The following is a 16287-nucleotide window of genomic DNA, read 5'->3' as shown; positions in this document are numbered from 1 at the left end:
AATGGATGATCATCAGATATGCTATTTAAATTTACTGAAATATTTGCAATGCTTCTTTATTTCAGTGTTGTTGCAATACATTGAGGGGAAAAAAAAAAAAAAAGGAAACCCTTAACAGGGAAACGGTTTTGGTGTTTAAGAAATTAAAGTCATTGTAACACATAAAACTTGGAAAATCTTAACATTGTGGGTTTGGTGAGAAATCATATCACATTTATGTAGAAACAACAATTGCTAAGGTGCAGTTCAATGTTGTTCTGATCTTTTCCTGCTGATTTGAGTGTATTCATTCGATCTGCCTTTACTGGGGGAGTCATCATATATGCTGCATTTTAGGAATTGATACTTCCCATGGGCACCCTTTTGCTATTAGATTCTTTGACCACCACTACTTCAAGCACAATTTGCTTTCATCTTCTTGTTGCAAGTGACAGAAATTAGAAATAGAAAAACCTATTAAGTCATTCCCTTCTTTCCATTTTGCCAGAATAGGACTGTTTCCTGCAGTATACAAGAGAGTTTCCTTTGCTTGGCAGTGAAACAGCCACCACCTCATGGTACATCTTGCTGATACGTGAGGGGCAGTGCGAATAAAAAGCCCGTGGGCTTTGTGGAACTGCAAGCCAAAATTGCAAGTAAGCAGCAAGGTCTGGACTGCAGGAGCAGAAATAACGCTGCCATTTAGTAATAGAGAGGAAGCTCAGTGTGAGACGCTTGTTGATTCTCCCAAGGTGTGTTATCAAGGGAAAGAAGCCTAAAAAAACTTTGCATGCTTCATTTCAATCTTTACAAAAAAAAATTTTTGTCAACTCAGTTGAAAAAAATAACTTCTTTTTACAATTCACATTTTTAAATAAATTTGAAACAGGAGTTTTTAAAAAATACTTACAAAATATTGAAGTTTTCAGTTTAACCCAAAACACTTTTTCAACTGCTGTTTGTAGAAATCAGAGCAACCAGCTGTTCAAAAAGTTTTGGTAAAAAGATGGTTTCACAGGGTGTGAGATTGGAGGCACTATGATGTGAGGTCTCTCTTCTCCCCCAACACTCCCAACATGGCTGATTTAACAGTTTCAATCCACTTGTGGATTTTACATGCCTCACCTCTGAGATTTGTAACCATCCTTTCATCTGTCCTCTACTGGATCTGTCCATGATACTGACAAAATCACACAAAATGAACTGAGCTTTAATAAAAAAAACTAATATCCTACTCAAATATGTTCTTCATATTTATCTGATAAATTCTATTTATTTCCTCTAGTCTCCCTAATCTCAATTTTTCTTATGCATGTAATAAATTTCAAATATTTGTACATGGGTATTATGGTCTTGCTAGCTAATCATTAAGCAAGGTAGCCATATAAATTTTTTAACTTTTCCTCTTCTGTCTTTCTAATTTTCTGGGTTTATTTTTTTTTTTCCCTACTTTCTTTTTTGTTTGAATCAGTCTCATTGATACCTTCATTGATTTTCAGTTCACCTGTACCTTATAAACTAATGGAACCTCAACACGGCAGTGATGGTCATGTAGGATCATCCAAGCAATGGATATCTCCCAATGAAACTCAGACTCAGGTAGCACAAAAAGTTCTACTTTTTTGTCTACCTGCTGAAAGCAGAGGGATGCTGCCAATCTTTTCTGTGGTTCCTAAGTCAAACCTCTTGCTAGCTTATATTTTTAAAACTGGTCCTGTAAGGTGTTACACTGAGTTTGAAATGCTTTCCATTTCCCAAATATATTATCTGCTGTTCTTTGAAGAGAATCTGGGAGCTTTCCATCCCATTCTAGCACTATGGAATATTTCTCTCTGACAGGAACTGGACATGTTTATCTCAGTGGTTGTTTGAGACCCTAGTACATCCTCTGTTGCTTGGGAGCTTAGTGCTCCCTCCTGAAATATTTATCCATAGACATTTCTGAGGCTGTACATCAAAAGGGAAGTAAAATCTAAGCACTGTTTCAAAACTCCTATTTTGACACAATTCACCAGGAATATTTTTCTTCATTTCTAATATTTTCTAATATTTTTCTCTAATAATGACTCTAATATTTTTCCCTTTTTTGGAATAAGGTTTTAAAAATCCTTGCAGTAATCACTAACAATTCTGAAGACTGCACTGAAAGACATTAAGACATTTAGGATTTGGTAAGTGTTTTTAATATTGGCTTAAGTCAGAATGGTCCTTTATTTTTTTTTTCTTCTTCTTCTTCTTTTCTCTTTTTTTTTTTTTTTTTTTCTTCTTTTTTTTCTTTTCTTTTTTTTTTTTTTTTAAAGAAAAACAGGGGAAAAAAACCCAGAGAGGGGAATACAGAGAGAGAGAAGAGGGAGATCTTAAAAGGATTAAAAGGATTTCTGTCATGACACAGCTTTGGAGACATGTCGGACGTATCACAACTTCACTGCTTATTACTTGTATAGTTATTTTTTGTATTTTTATACATATACATATATATATATATTTTAATACAATAAAATTTATAGAAAAATAAGCAATGGCTTAAAAAAAAAAAAAAAGGGAGTTTACCTCAGATACCAAGAAAAAGTTCTTCACCGTAAAGATGGTGAAGCACTGGCACAGGCTGCCCAGAGAAGCTGTGTTGTGTGTGCCCCGTCTCTGGAAGTGTTCAAGGCCAGGGCTGGATGGGACTGTGAGCAGCCTGGTCTTCTGGAAGGCGACTCTGCCCATGGTGCAGGGGTTGGAACCAGATGTTTTCTACAGTGTTTTCTAGACCAAACCATTCTATAACAAAAAATGGACAGGTGCAATTTTTTCTACACTTAAAATAGGAACAGAACAAATTTTCCAAATTTTCTTCCTAATGCCAGGCAATGATCCAGACACAAGAGTGTGATTTTCATTTTTTCACTCCGCAAACCCTTTGTTTAGGCAGGTGCAGAGGCCCATGCTTCATATGTAGCTGAAGAGTAGATTTTGCATTATCAAAAATTTTTTTTTTTGAGAAGACAAAACCAAAAAACTAAAACAAAGTTAATCTGAAAAGACTGGGAGAGTTGAGGCATTTGATGGAGAAGGCAATGACTCATTAAATCAGGGACATGAATATCTCCCTCTCAACAGTGCTAGGCACTTACTGCTTTGGCATGTGTAATGGCTCCAGGAGGGAACACTTGGTGGTTGCAAGAACTGTACTTACATGGATCATACCATACGCCAGATTGTCTGGCTGTGGCCTATTTAATTTGAAATTGTTGTGTGTGTTATGCCAATCTTTTGAAGTAAAAAAAAAAAAAAAAAGCTCATGATGGGTTTTTGGCTATTAACTGAAGCACTGTCCAAGTCTAATTGATTTGTGATCATGATACATATTGACAGCTGACTAGAATTCATAACAACCTACTTGTTGAGGCTTGGTCTCTTCCCTTAGGTTATTCAGTGCTGTGACATGCTGTAGTTGATCCATTACAGGGCTGTGTTCCTCTCCCATTCCAGGGGGAAGGAAAGTAGAACACAGGTAAAGTATATCTTAGGCAGTTGACAGAGGTCTCCCAGCAGCGAGGCTGAAGCCCCAGCCTCTTTCCAGCTCTTTCCAGTGACAACCCACCCCCCACCTCTAAGTTCATATTCACCACACAGTTAAAGTTTATCAACTCACCCAGAGAAAGAGCACTGGCAGCCTGGGCTGGCTAGGAGTTCTGCAGAAAAGATTCTGAAACCATTCCAGCTGAAGAGAGAACAAGATTCAGATCGTCTGACTAAATGTCTTTTACAGGAGTGAGACTTGTATGGGAATGATAGGTGAAATTAGCAAAGAGATTGTCTGCAGGAAGAAGATCAGAGGGGCAGCTTCTCTTCTATCTACCTGTAGCTGTCTGTGAGAAATACTCCTTGGGTTATAAAACAAAAAGAAGGTATTAAAAAAAATGTAGAGAATTATGCCTTATGAGCAGAGGAACTTCTCCCTCGTTCTTCAGTTTAAGGCACAAACCACAAATGGAAGCAGCATTCAAGGACCAGCCCTCCTGATGGCAATCCCTGGTGGCTAGTGGCAGACTGTCTTCCACACATTGTTAAGGAACCTTAGGCACCAAAATGCACAACATGTGTTTTGGAACAGGTGTGAAAACTCTAGAAGCTAAAGACTCCTACATTTAATATACAGCCTTTTTATAGATTTAACTGCTTGCAACCTTGAATATGAGAAAGGAAAAATAAATTCAGGCAACTACTGCTACTTTTATAATATTTAATAAATAATTTACAATACACTGAACCATGAATGAGTGCAACCCTGTAATCTCCATGTTGCAGGAGCATGTGCTTTTAGCTGTAATTCTGCTTTGATTAGAAATAGGGGCACAACTGTCACATAGCACCAACATGGGGAAGTTCACACCAGGGACAGGTCACAAATACTTTGCCAGTGCTAAATTGATGGCCAGTTCACATGAAATTAATTGAGTTATTGCGTATATGTGAGTTCCAACAAGCTTCAGACACCTTGAATTTGATAACTAAGTACCTGTTATTTTGCTGTTTCTCTGAAAAATTTGAACTGTGCTACTTTTCTTCCATTTAGTGGCTTCAAAATCTATAGGGATCCTTCACAAAAGCACAGCACCAAGGAAATGGATATGGGATGAAAGAAGTTGCTTCACTATTGTCTAATTTATCATAATACAGTGGGTTTATGAGTTTAAAATATTACATTTGTAGTATTCTTGCAACATATTTATTCTGGCTAAAGACTGTGTTTGCAATCTCCTTGAGTTATTTTGTAGTTCTTTATTTTTTCATATGGAACACAGAAGATGTATTCTCAACTATGAATAATGTTTCCAGGATAAATAGTTTCCAGAGACAGCCCATTCCAATATTGCAGACTTCTATGACTGCTACATCAGAAACATCTTCAGAAGTAGTCAAACAGACACAAATCTAATTGCCATAGCTGAAGATAAATGTAATTTAAAATGTGACACAGATGTATCCAGATCATAGACGCTAGAATATATTTCTGCAATCTTCTGGTAATTTAACAGTCATGCACTAAAATCACTGCTAGAATTAGAAGAGATAAACTTTTCAGCAGGGCAAGACATGTAGTTTTCCTGAATTTCAGTCACAATTTCTACAAAATAGAGTGCAGGAAAGGGAAATGTTTTAATTCATTCCCTGCTATGTAGAAACATAGATCCAAGGGAAAACAAGTGTACAGAAGGTGTTGCAAACAACAATCCTCTATTGGCCTATGGATGTTTCTGGTTTTCAGCAACAGTAAGATCCAGAAATGTAAGACAAATGAGAATTTCAAGAAGTCATATAGCTTGCATCTGTACTCTGAGATAGGATTAGATACACATGTGCAGGTTCTTGCCTAATCTGTTTCTGAAAACACTAAATGTGTGTTTTTACACGGCTGCATTAGATCATTTTTTTTGCATTAATGGCCCTTGCAGTTATGAAGCTTTCTGTAATATCTAGCCTCAACCTTCTTTGCTCTCAATTAAGCTGATTACCAGTTGTCCTAGACCCATAGTAATACCACTCCAGATATATTCAAACTTAACCCACTTTAAAGTTTTATACAAGGCAAGTATCACAGAGAGAACTATTTTTCCAATGCTCTCCCCAGTCTAATCAGTGATTAAGACTAAAATTATTCACATGTAGTTTGTCATGTGATGAGATGATAATTCAAGAAATAAGGATTTCTAATATATTATCTGTTGGTTTTTTCTTCCCACCAGACAAAAATTAGTTTGTTCTCTTTTTCCTGAGGAAATACAATTTGAGGAACTATCTCAAATATGAATACCTGATTTTTGTTCCCTTGTATTTAATTTTTGGAAGAAAATAATGTAAAAAACTGAAGCCCATTTCCATACAACATTCAGAAGTTATGAACAAATGCTCTTAAAATTCACTTAGGGAACAAACTAAAAAGGGAAGCTGAGTGTCCTCAACATGGAAGTCAAATGTAGGTATTATTGTAATCTGTGTTACACTAAAATGCAATATTAAAATAATTTAATGTCAAACTGCCCTGGAATGTTGGAGTGGCTGTTGACCAAGCACAACCTTTTATATTGGCAGCCAAGTTCACCTTTCTGCAGTATTCCATGGTGTCTGAAGATGAACCCTTCCATACAGGATTTGCTGTCTTGAACACAAACGTGTTTAAGGACATGGCCTGTATTTTGGCACACTGCCATATTTTAGAAAAGTTTGAGGTGACATGGCAGCTGGTCTGCAGGACTCAATGTTTTTCTACATGTGACTATGACTTTTTAGTAATGTGAAAGTAATGTCTTCTTGCTGGGATTTACTGGTGACATGAAATTTATAACTGGGAACAGATGTTCCTTGTTCCTTAATATCTGTAGAAGAGTTAGGTTTACTGGTGAAATATTAAAATTATATACATATATTATGGAATTAGATCCATTAAGAATGTACATTGGTTGATGGTATCTATATTTCTCAATGTTGGGGCAATTGAAAATCAGTTTAGAAACTTCCTCTTGGAAATATTTTTAAAAATATTTCCAACAACAACAAGCAAACAAACAAAACAAAACAAAACAAACAAAAAATCCTACAACCAAAGCTTACATTAATTTCTTTTTCTCCCTTGCTCTCTATCTAAAGCTGTTAGTCTTACATCCATTCCTAAAAACACTGAGGCAAAGTAGTTCCTGCACCAAAACACTAATTATTTTTTCTCTGTCTCATCATAAAAATATAATAGCATATAAACTAGTTCTATTTAAAACAGAAAAGTAATATTTCTCTCCAGTTTCTCACAAAAAAAAAAAAAAAAAAAAAAAAAAAAAAAAAAAAAAAAAAAAAAAAAAACCTGGGAGATACTGGGTTTAAGACAAAACTTGACAGTTAAAAACAGCGTATGTAGTGATTCTTGAAGCCTTTTTAATAGGGCAAATTTATAGATTGTATGGAGTTGATGCAGCCACTTCAATGCTATTTAATGTTACACTTTTTTAGTAGTGAGCTGAAGGCTGATGTGGGTTACAATAATATCTGTATTCTGCTTCCATGTTAAAGACATTCAATTTTACTTTTTAGTTTGTTCTCTGGGTGAAATTTAATATAATCTATCTAAAAATTCTGAAGGTTGTATGGAAATGCATGCTGGGTTCTTTACATTAAATTCTGCCGAAAATTATATACACAGTTTAACATTTTCTTCCCGCAAAGAGAAACTGGTAGAGGAAGGAAAGAGATATCCTTCTATGATGACTTTTTTCAAGGTGGCTTCTCCATCTTTTTTTGTTTAAATTCTGTCTTTATTACAGAAAAGTGAAAGAAAAATATAAAAGGTGAAATCTTTTCTGTAACTTTAAGTTTTCCTCTGCACTGTCTTGTGGTGATAAATTTGCAGTGTAAGATAAAGGAATTGCTTTAAAAAAACCTACACAAGCAGTCCTTAGTAATATCATCTGTATGTTCTCAAAAGAGGGAACAAATTTAGCTCTGCATGTAAGGTGGTGTTTCTCAGACTCATAGGTTTGCTCCCTGTTTCAGGAACAAATGTTAAATGAGTTCAGAACTTCTTCCATCCAAGTAATTTCACTTAACCCACTGTAAGATCAGTGCTGACTTAAACAGAATTCACAGAATTCATAGAATTCAAAGAATTCACAGAATGACTAGGTTGGAAGAGACCTTGAAGATCATTGAGTTCAACCCATACCTAACACCTCAACTAAACCATGACACCGAGTGCCATCTCCAGTCTTTTCTTAAACATATCCTGGGATGGTGACTTCACCACCTCCCCAGGCAGACCATTCCAGAACTTTATCACCCTTTCTGTAAAAAAGTTCTTCCTAATATCCAACATATATTTCCCTTGATGCAGCCTGAGACTCTGTCCTCGTTCTGTCTGTTGCTGTTTGGCGAAAGAGATCAACCCTCACCTGACTCCAACCACATTTCAGGAAGGTGTAGAGAGTGGCAAGGTCACCCCTGAGTCTCCTTTTCTCCTATATACCACATACAGACACAAACATACCTTATGAAGCTGAAAAAAAATAGTTAGGTGAAAAATTGTTTCACTTTTAGCAAAAATTTACAGGGCAGATTCCTCTGCTTGAGGAAAAAAAAACAGCCCACCTTGACAGAGATGGCACCTTGGCCCGCCACCTGAGGGACCCAGCCTCCATGCGCCCTGGAAGCTGGAGCTGGGCTTGCCTCTGTCAGCAGGTGTTGTATCGTGCTTTTTGTTGTATTAGTGGGTTTATGGTTTGATTTGTGATTTGGTCGTTTTCTTTGGTGCTGTTTTTCTATTGTCTCCGCCTTTTCCCAGTTATTTCATCAGCTAGTTTCTAGTTTCTATTTCTCCAAACTTTACCCATTTCTTGAAACCGTTTTTTCTCCCTTGGAAATTTATTGGTTCACTACTGTTATTCCCCGCCTAGGTTTTTCACTCCCAACTCTCCTGATTTGTTGGAAGTTGTGGCTTCCCCTGACTTTCTCCTGAGATATAAGTCTTTGTTTGCCCCTTGAACGGGGCCCAGGAGAGGAAAAAGGGGAAGTTTACCATCAAATAAAGTTTCCCTGGGCCCCGTGTGCGCTGCCTGTGTTTTATATTGCACTAAAACAATTGACAGCTGGGATTCAACGGAGTTCCAGGGGGAACCTGTCCCCCCCCCCCCCGCCAATCTCTTGTCATCAGCTAGTTGGGGAAAGAGAAGCAGCAAGCAGTTATCGTGCAGTGCTGTGCAGAAGCTGGAGAAGGTGCTACTCCCACCTCTCCCATCCATATTTTGTTTCTAATCTGCGTAGTAAGGTTTGGACATAGAAGGTCTTGGTCACAGTAAAATAATGCTTTCAAAAAATGTGTAGTGTGGTAGTACCTCTACAAAAAGTAGGAGACTGACTTTTTGTCCCCTTGGCCCTCCATGCAGCTGGTCTGTCCCTGCTGGATCAGGGTACGTGTGCAGCAGAGCTTGTGTCAGCCTTTAAGACTTGTTCTATGGACAGATCACCTCTGCTTTAGCACAGCTAAGAACAGTGAGTTACCTGAGGAGGTACCACAAGCTTTCTTTTCAGCTGTGTATGAAGATGTGTTTGAGCTATCATGGGGGTAAGTGTGCTGGAGAAGTAGTGAGTGCATTTTCCCCTGTCCTTTATCACTCACACAACCAAGACATGTTACTTAAATTTTAAATTGCGTCTAAAAACTAAATGGTGAAACTATCTCTTCATTCTGCATGGCTAAGGAATTTTCAAGATGTTTCAGGAAAACAGCTGAGCTTGATTAGGACATGAGATTTATAGCACTATTGATATATTCATTTATTTTTACCCTCGATGTATGCATTTAAAAAGAGACTATAGACATGAAACACAACCTTGGTTTGGATTTTTTAAAATTACTTTATGTTCCAGCGTCCTTAGTTGGAAGGTGTAGTGAAGTTTTTAAATGTTCTTAGCTTATATTTTTATTTTTGTATATACTGACATATTTGCCTACTCTGCAGGAAGTTTCTGAGAGTTCAATCTTTTATTTTAAGAGCCAAATTTTGTCCTTTTACTCTGAGATTGCTAATTAGTGTAGGTGCTTAAACTGTTTTGAGCAGCACCCTTACCTTTTCTTCCAGGTTGCAGAATAGAAAAGTATTTTCCATTTTAAAAATTGTTCCTGGTGGGTGCCTTAATGTAAAGAAGTCTGAAGCCTGTTTGTACTATGACCCTCATATTTGACTGACAGGCTGATTCTGGGCTATCTCCATATAATTTGTCTGTGCTGAAATCCATCTTTCAAGGAAATGAACACAGAATACTTGCACATATGGTTATTCACTTTAAATTCAAATATGAATAAATCTGATTTAGGCATTTTAGTACATGTTTCTTTCCTTCCACGGTTTTGTTCTTGCTATCTCAGGGAGTATTTATACTGAGTTGATTCATTTGATGTCTTCATTTACATCAATTCTCTGATATTACATCAGGACTAACAAATATCTTGAAGATCAGTTTATATTGTTTACAGAGATATCCATGTGGATCTCTTAATGAGCTAGTTATCCACAGTCTGTTAGATTATGTACATTATATGGTATTGCAGGTGTGATTTTATGCAATCTCTTCTGGAATTTGGGGGAAAGGAAGGGATAGGGTGGTTTTTTGTCTGTTTGTTTGGGTTGGTTTTTTGGTGTAGTCTTTGGTAATATATTACATTTTTCCAAAAAAAAATCTCTGAACACTGTTGTCATAATTAAGTCTAAGGAAAAAATTCCATTTCACTTTCCTAGAAAGACCAATTTTGGCATTTCAAAAGAATGGTTTGACTAGATTATCTTGAAAGTAAAGTTCACCTGAAAAAGGGACTTGGATTAAATTGTTGATACAAAATGGGAATTCCACCAGACTGCATAGAGATGACTGCTCCAATTTGTCATGTTCAAGGTCCACTGCTACTGTGGCTGACAACAGCTCTTCCTTATGGAGAGCAGGAGATGCAGGTTTAAAGAAAGATTGGGCAGCAAAATATCCTGTTGTAAATGGCAGAGAGCAGGAGGGGTAGGGCTGCCATCCCTGCCAGTTCAGTTTCCATGCCACAAGCAGAATGTTTGGAGATGATTTTTTTAAAACCTGACTGTCAGCTAATCATTAAACCTACTTCCCATGCACCCTTTTCCACTGAAATAACCATAAGCAACTGGAAATGTAGCTGCAGGGCACCCACTGGCCAACATCCCAGTTGCCTCTGCCATCTGTCTGGAATTCAATCCATTGGACATGGGAAGCTAGCTAGAAAAGAGATTAGTGTCCTGCATTCTATGTTGTTTGTCATATTATTAACAAACAGTCCTACCATTCTGAAAATGGTAGAAATGGTCCACAGTAAAAGAATCCACAGCCAGATCTAAACTCTCCCAAATTTAGTGTTGTTCCAAACTGTGGGTTTGATTTAGAGCCACATGAAATTAACATACACTTAGTAATAACCATAAAGGCTAACTGAAATCTGTTTGTGCCAGTAGCAGTAACCCTTTTACTAGAGCTGGTCAAGCACCAAATTTCCATGTAAAAAATAGTACAATTATTTCTGTTCTGTGATGTTGTATCATTCATTATTTATGAAGCCCCTAAAAATCAGGTGCCTACAAATTTTCCAAGTTTTGTGCTTAGACTAGCACTAAGTACTTCATGATTGATCAAAATTCAAATAAGAGATGATATGTTGTTTTGCAGAGTATCTCAAAATTGAGAGAATAAACAGCAGAATCTAATTTACTTATGCTGAAGAATAGAGCATGATGAGTAGTCATTTTCTCAAAAAAATTCTGAATATTTCCAAAGGAATGCAATTTTAAGATCATTATGGTTGCCTAGGGTGTGAGTCACTAACTGTAAAATGTGCATCCTCTCTAGTAAACATAAATTCTGATAAAGAGATTAATGCTTCATTTTTCTGTGTTGTTGCCATATTAGGCTGCAAAGATTCAGATTACATTGTTATAAAGTTTCAGCTGTTAATTTTTTTTCTAACATGTCACAAAGCAAATTTTATGAGAAAGTTTACAAATGAAAGATGATCTGTCCATAGAACAAGTCTTAAAGTCAAAAAAAGAAGTCAACATGGTGGACAAAGTTTTTTTGCAAAACACTGACCAGTGCAGTACTCTTACACAGCATACTTTCCTGCAACAAGAGCAAGAGACTAGGTAAAACTTTCTGTGTATCTTGATTTTTTCAGCATTGCTGTCAAAGAGAGAACGTACAATATTTTACATGACTTACATATAACATCGGTAGAAGGAATGAGATCTTTATTTATGTAGATTAAAACAATAGCCAGTGCAAACTTTCCCTGCCAATTGAAAGGCTTCAAATTCACTTACACACTGGATTAGAAAAGTTCTCAGGAGTTAAGATACCTGCAGTCTGACTGCAAAGATTTGAATGGCATGGTTTTTCAGGTTAAAGAAATTAATTTTTATTTTTTTATCTTCATATCTGTGACTTAAAGACCTCCCTGACTTTTCTTTCCCATGTTCTCTAATTGTTGTATTTTAGCTACAAAACTACTGTATATAACCTGAAAAACGTCCATGCTCATGGGGTTTTCTGCTTTAATATATACTGTCCCCAATTACTGCTTAGGACTGATGTATTTCTCTCTTTTGTCTCTTTGAAAATATTCTGGTAGTATAACTCTGGCAATATTTTTGGTTATATGGATTATATTTCTCAGAATGTTCAATTTCTTTGGCCTCATATTTCCTAAAATTGTAGGTATTTTTTTTTTATTTTTTTTTAACTGTGCAGTGCACATTACTGCACACTGCATACAAGAAGGGCACTGGTTTGGGTGTGAACATCATACCTGCAGATGCAAACATAATGCAGTCACCTTTTTCCATGGCACTTTTCAAAGAGTTAATAAATTCATCCTTGTGGAAAAGGCTGTGTGAAGATTAATTTCTTTTGTTTCCTTTGTCCTTGTTTTTTATAAATCAGTCGGCTGCAAAAACAAGCCTAATGTGCAGGTTGGTTGGTTGCCTAATGTTACTTAGCTGGTCTTGGGAAATTTCAATGAAAAATTCAGATTTCTCTGAGTATTTTATGGAGTGTATTGGTCTTTCCTGTCTTCTGGAAGTGTTGATAACTGTAAAAGGATCACTTGAGTTTTAACACTGACAAGCAGAAAATGAGAACCTGCTCAAACAATGTTTTATGGCATTGATGGTGATGATGTACAAACTAAAGGATTTGATTTCAGCTGTAACAGCCATAATACATTTATATAATCTGTGTATACCTTTATATAATCTGTGTGTATTATTTGGCTGATCATAGACGAAGTCCATGCCAGTTGTACCTTGGAAATCCACCTAGGTATTACAGCTGCTTGTGGTTTCATTGTGCGAAGACCAAAATTTTGCTTTGAAAACATTTTCCAACAGCAATTGAGAAAGGAGATTACTATCTGAACATAACTTGCTAGAGAGAGCTATTGTGTATAGATAAAATTACATATCTAGTATCTTAAAAGTCAAATTCTAATCAAAAGAAAACAGCTTTCATTTTGAAAGGTTGTTCTTCAGTAGAAAGTTTAGAGAACTGATTTGTGAATTGCATCAGAAGCTACGTGTACATTAGACAACATCAGTGTGGTATAATTCCCTGATTTTGTGAGAAAGGAACAACTATGGCAAAAATATCAGGAGGTTATAATGAAAAGACCTAGGCAAAGTTCAGTCCACCATCAATAGGGACATTTTGTTGAAAGTATCAATTCTGGTGGGTAAATATTTCTCTTAAACAGGAATTCTAGCACCAGCTTCAGCATCAGAAATAACCTTAAAATAACCGATGCACTGAAAATTGTTTCTTGCTAGTTTTATTTACAATGTGCTATGTTAGGCAAGTGTCCTTTCATTCAGCTGATGTTATACCTTATCCTTTATCAAAATGAATTCAGCACTTCAGAAAGAGAGTTTTTTCAGAAACGTAATTCATTTTTAATTTCAGTGAAGAGTGGATGACCACAACTGACTTCCTTGTGTTCAGCCTAAAACTGAAAGTGGTAATGTTAGCCAGCAAGTGGATGAAGTTACATGGATATTGACCTTCCTTTTGTATGAGGGCATATTTATTTCTCTGTGGAAAGGGAGAGCAATCTCAAAGTATTCAGTATTTCTTTTGGCTTCTTTGGTGTATCTGTATCACCAGGTAAGTCTGAGATTTTATTCTGTTTTACAGCTCTAACTAGTAAGAATTCTGATTTAATACCTTCCAGAGCAGACAGTTAAAAAACCCTCCATCTATTACTGCTGTAGAGTTGCCTAGAAACACTTAAAGCTTCAAAGCTAGGGCAGACCAAAGAGAATTCTTTTCTTGTGTCCAACTCTCTAGTTGCTGTTAAGTCAGTTTGGGTTTTAATATGTTTCTGATCTGCACCCCTACAGCTCTTTCTGGTAATAACTCTCTCTTTCCAGTGAAATAGGATTTGGCTTTCAGTTTAGTGGGCAGAATTAGCAGGAACAACATGCTTTCTGTTGAGAGAGTCCTTGAACATTGGATTCAGTGCAGCCGGAGATCCATCTGAGCTAGTCGTTACTCCTGCAGGGTAGGATAAAAGGCTCACATTTTTGTTCAGCCTTTCCCCATCTTGGATTGCAGGCAGCAACTATTTTGGATGTTGCCTTGTTTTGTTCCATTTTTGAAACAAGCTACTACTCCATAGGGACAGATTTTGAACTTGACTTCTGTGCCTAGTATAAAAATGCTGAAAGACATTATTAAAAAAAAAAAAAAAAAAAAAAAAAGGGAATAGGAAGATTAAAAGTAATTTTCAGGACTTTTTTAGTTTTGCTGTATTTGGAGACTTATTTGTAACATTGGTAAAGGCCTGATGCATTCATATACCAGAAAACATTAAGCTTTTATCACATATGGTTTTTGAACAGTCAATATTTAAAACCAGAGTAAATTCTTCAGGTGTAAATAAAAATCAGGGCCCTCTTTTTGACAGCTGTCCTATTGCTGGCAGTTGTTAAATGTGCATTTTTGACTCTGTCAGGTACAGAGGTTACAAGAAGACTCATCTGGTTGTTGCAAGATTGTCATGGAAGTGTTTTTCTAGTACATTTCCATATCAGAGAATGATGAAGTTTAGAGTGGAAGCATGATGGAAAGAGAATGATGTGGAAAGAGAAGATTGAAACAATCAATCAAAGAGAGGATGCAATCAAGGCAAGAAGCATTTAGAAACAAAGTTAGGGAGTATTACAGAAAGACATGGATGGAAAGTAGGCAAGGGAGAAGTTATTAGATGAAGGGGGAACATGACGTAGGTTATGCAAAAGGCCCTGGGATTTTGTGTGTTCATGGGCCCAAAAATCTCTTGCCAGCTTTGATTGTCATCAATAAAACTGCTTCCTCACAATTACCATATGTATCTGGAAGCTAGCCACACTCCTTGTTTAACCACAGTACATGCTTTGGAAATTTCATTTAAATGTCAAAACTGTCTGTTTGAATTGAATTGGTTTCTATTTAACTGTTTGCTTTTATCTAAGTCAACTTCCAGCACCAAAGTAACTATGAATTTTTCTAACTTTTAACATCTTCCTCTCCATCTCTTACTTTTTGTGTCAAAGTGCATTTTGGCTTTCCTCTGTGACTGCCTCACACGCACATGCATATGCACGCTAATGAAAAGGGGGGAAGGGAATCTTGAATTTTGTAGTGCTATGACCAGGCCTGAATTCTGTATTTAAAATTTAATGGCATAGCTCTGAGCTATCACATGTAGGAGGGCAATGGTCCATAAAATGCTCTCTCCAGCCCTCTCTTTGGATCATCTAACTCTGTTGCTCCTGATTACCAAGATGTCCCAATGCATGTTGAAACTGTCTCTGCCTTTCATCTCACAACCATTATGGGTTCTCTTAGATACTTATGAAGGGTGGATCAAGTGGGTTGTTTACATTTCTGTGATTCTAAAAACAACATAAAAACAAACAAAGAAAAAAATCCCATCATTGAAAACATACTTTATCCACTCAGTCAAATTTTGAATGAGTTTGTTAGCCATTCTTCCGCAGCCATTAAATGATCTGTATGAGTCTTACTAAAAGACTTTTCAGTTCGTTATCTATTAATAACTAAAAAAAACAGCTGGTGCCAAAGCTACACCATATGGCAGATCTTCACTGACACGAGTGCTTATGGTGATATAATAATGAATGAAAAATGGAAGGATTAGTTGATGATATATAGCGTAGAAGAGAAGCTTTGGGGGATCACTGTTTGTACAGATCACACAAACAGTTCTGACCTAGCTGTTCAATACAAAGGCCAGGTCTTTCATATGCTTACCCTAATGGATGACTGTAGTTTGGACCAGTAGCAGTTGGGCAGGCAGTTCTGACTAACCTCTTGTCTGTAGAGTAAAGTGAATCTCATTGATCCTTCTTGATTTTGCATACATGGTTCTGCATAATTTAGGAATGCACAGTAAAATAAAATAGACTTTGTAGTTCATTTTTTGTGACCTTTTTGTTAGAGATTTCTGGCTTCAAGCTTTGCCTTGCCTACTTTAACATCTAACCTTCTTTTCTGCTTGTTCAATTATCTTTCATCGGCTGTGCTTTCACTGTTTCATCTTTCCCATTGTGTCCTCTTCAGCTTTTTGTTCTTTCTTTCAACTCATAGTTTAAATGTGATGCCTTAATATCAAGCCTCATAAAAACATGTAGAAAACATGGACAGTTTATCTGATTTTCCTTCTCTACTTGTCTCTGAACCCCTACCATCTGTAGTTCTTTTCTTACCTGTATT

The sequence above is a fragment of the Onychostruthus taczanowskii genome, unplaced genomic scaffold, assembly GCF_017590055.1.
Source record: "Onychostruthus taczanowskii isolate IOZ18803 unplaced genomic scaffold, ASM1759005v1 scaffold147, whole genome shotgun sequence".
NCBI lineage: Eukaryota > Metazoa > Chordata > Aves > Passeriformes > Passeridae > Onychostruthus > Onychostruthus taczanowskii.
The sequence above is the reverse complement of the archived record's forward strand: the minus strand, read 5'-3'. Positions refer to the sequence as shown.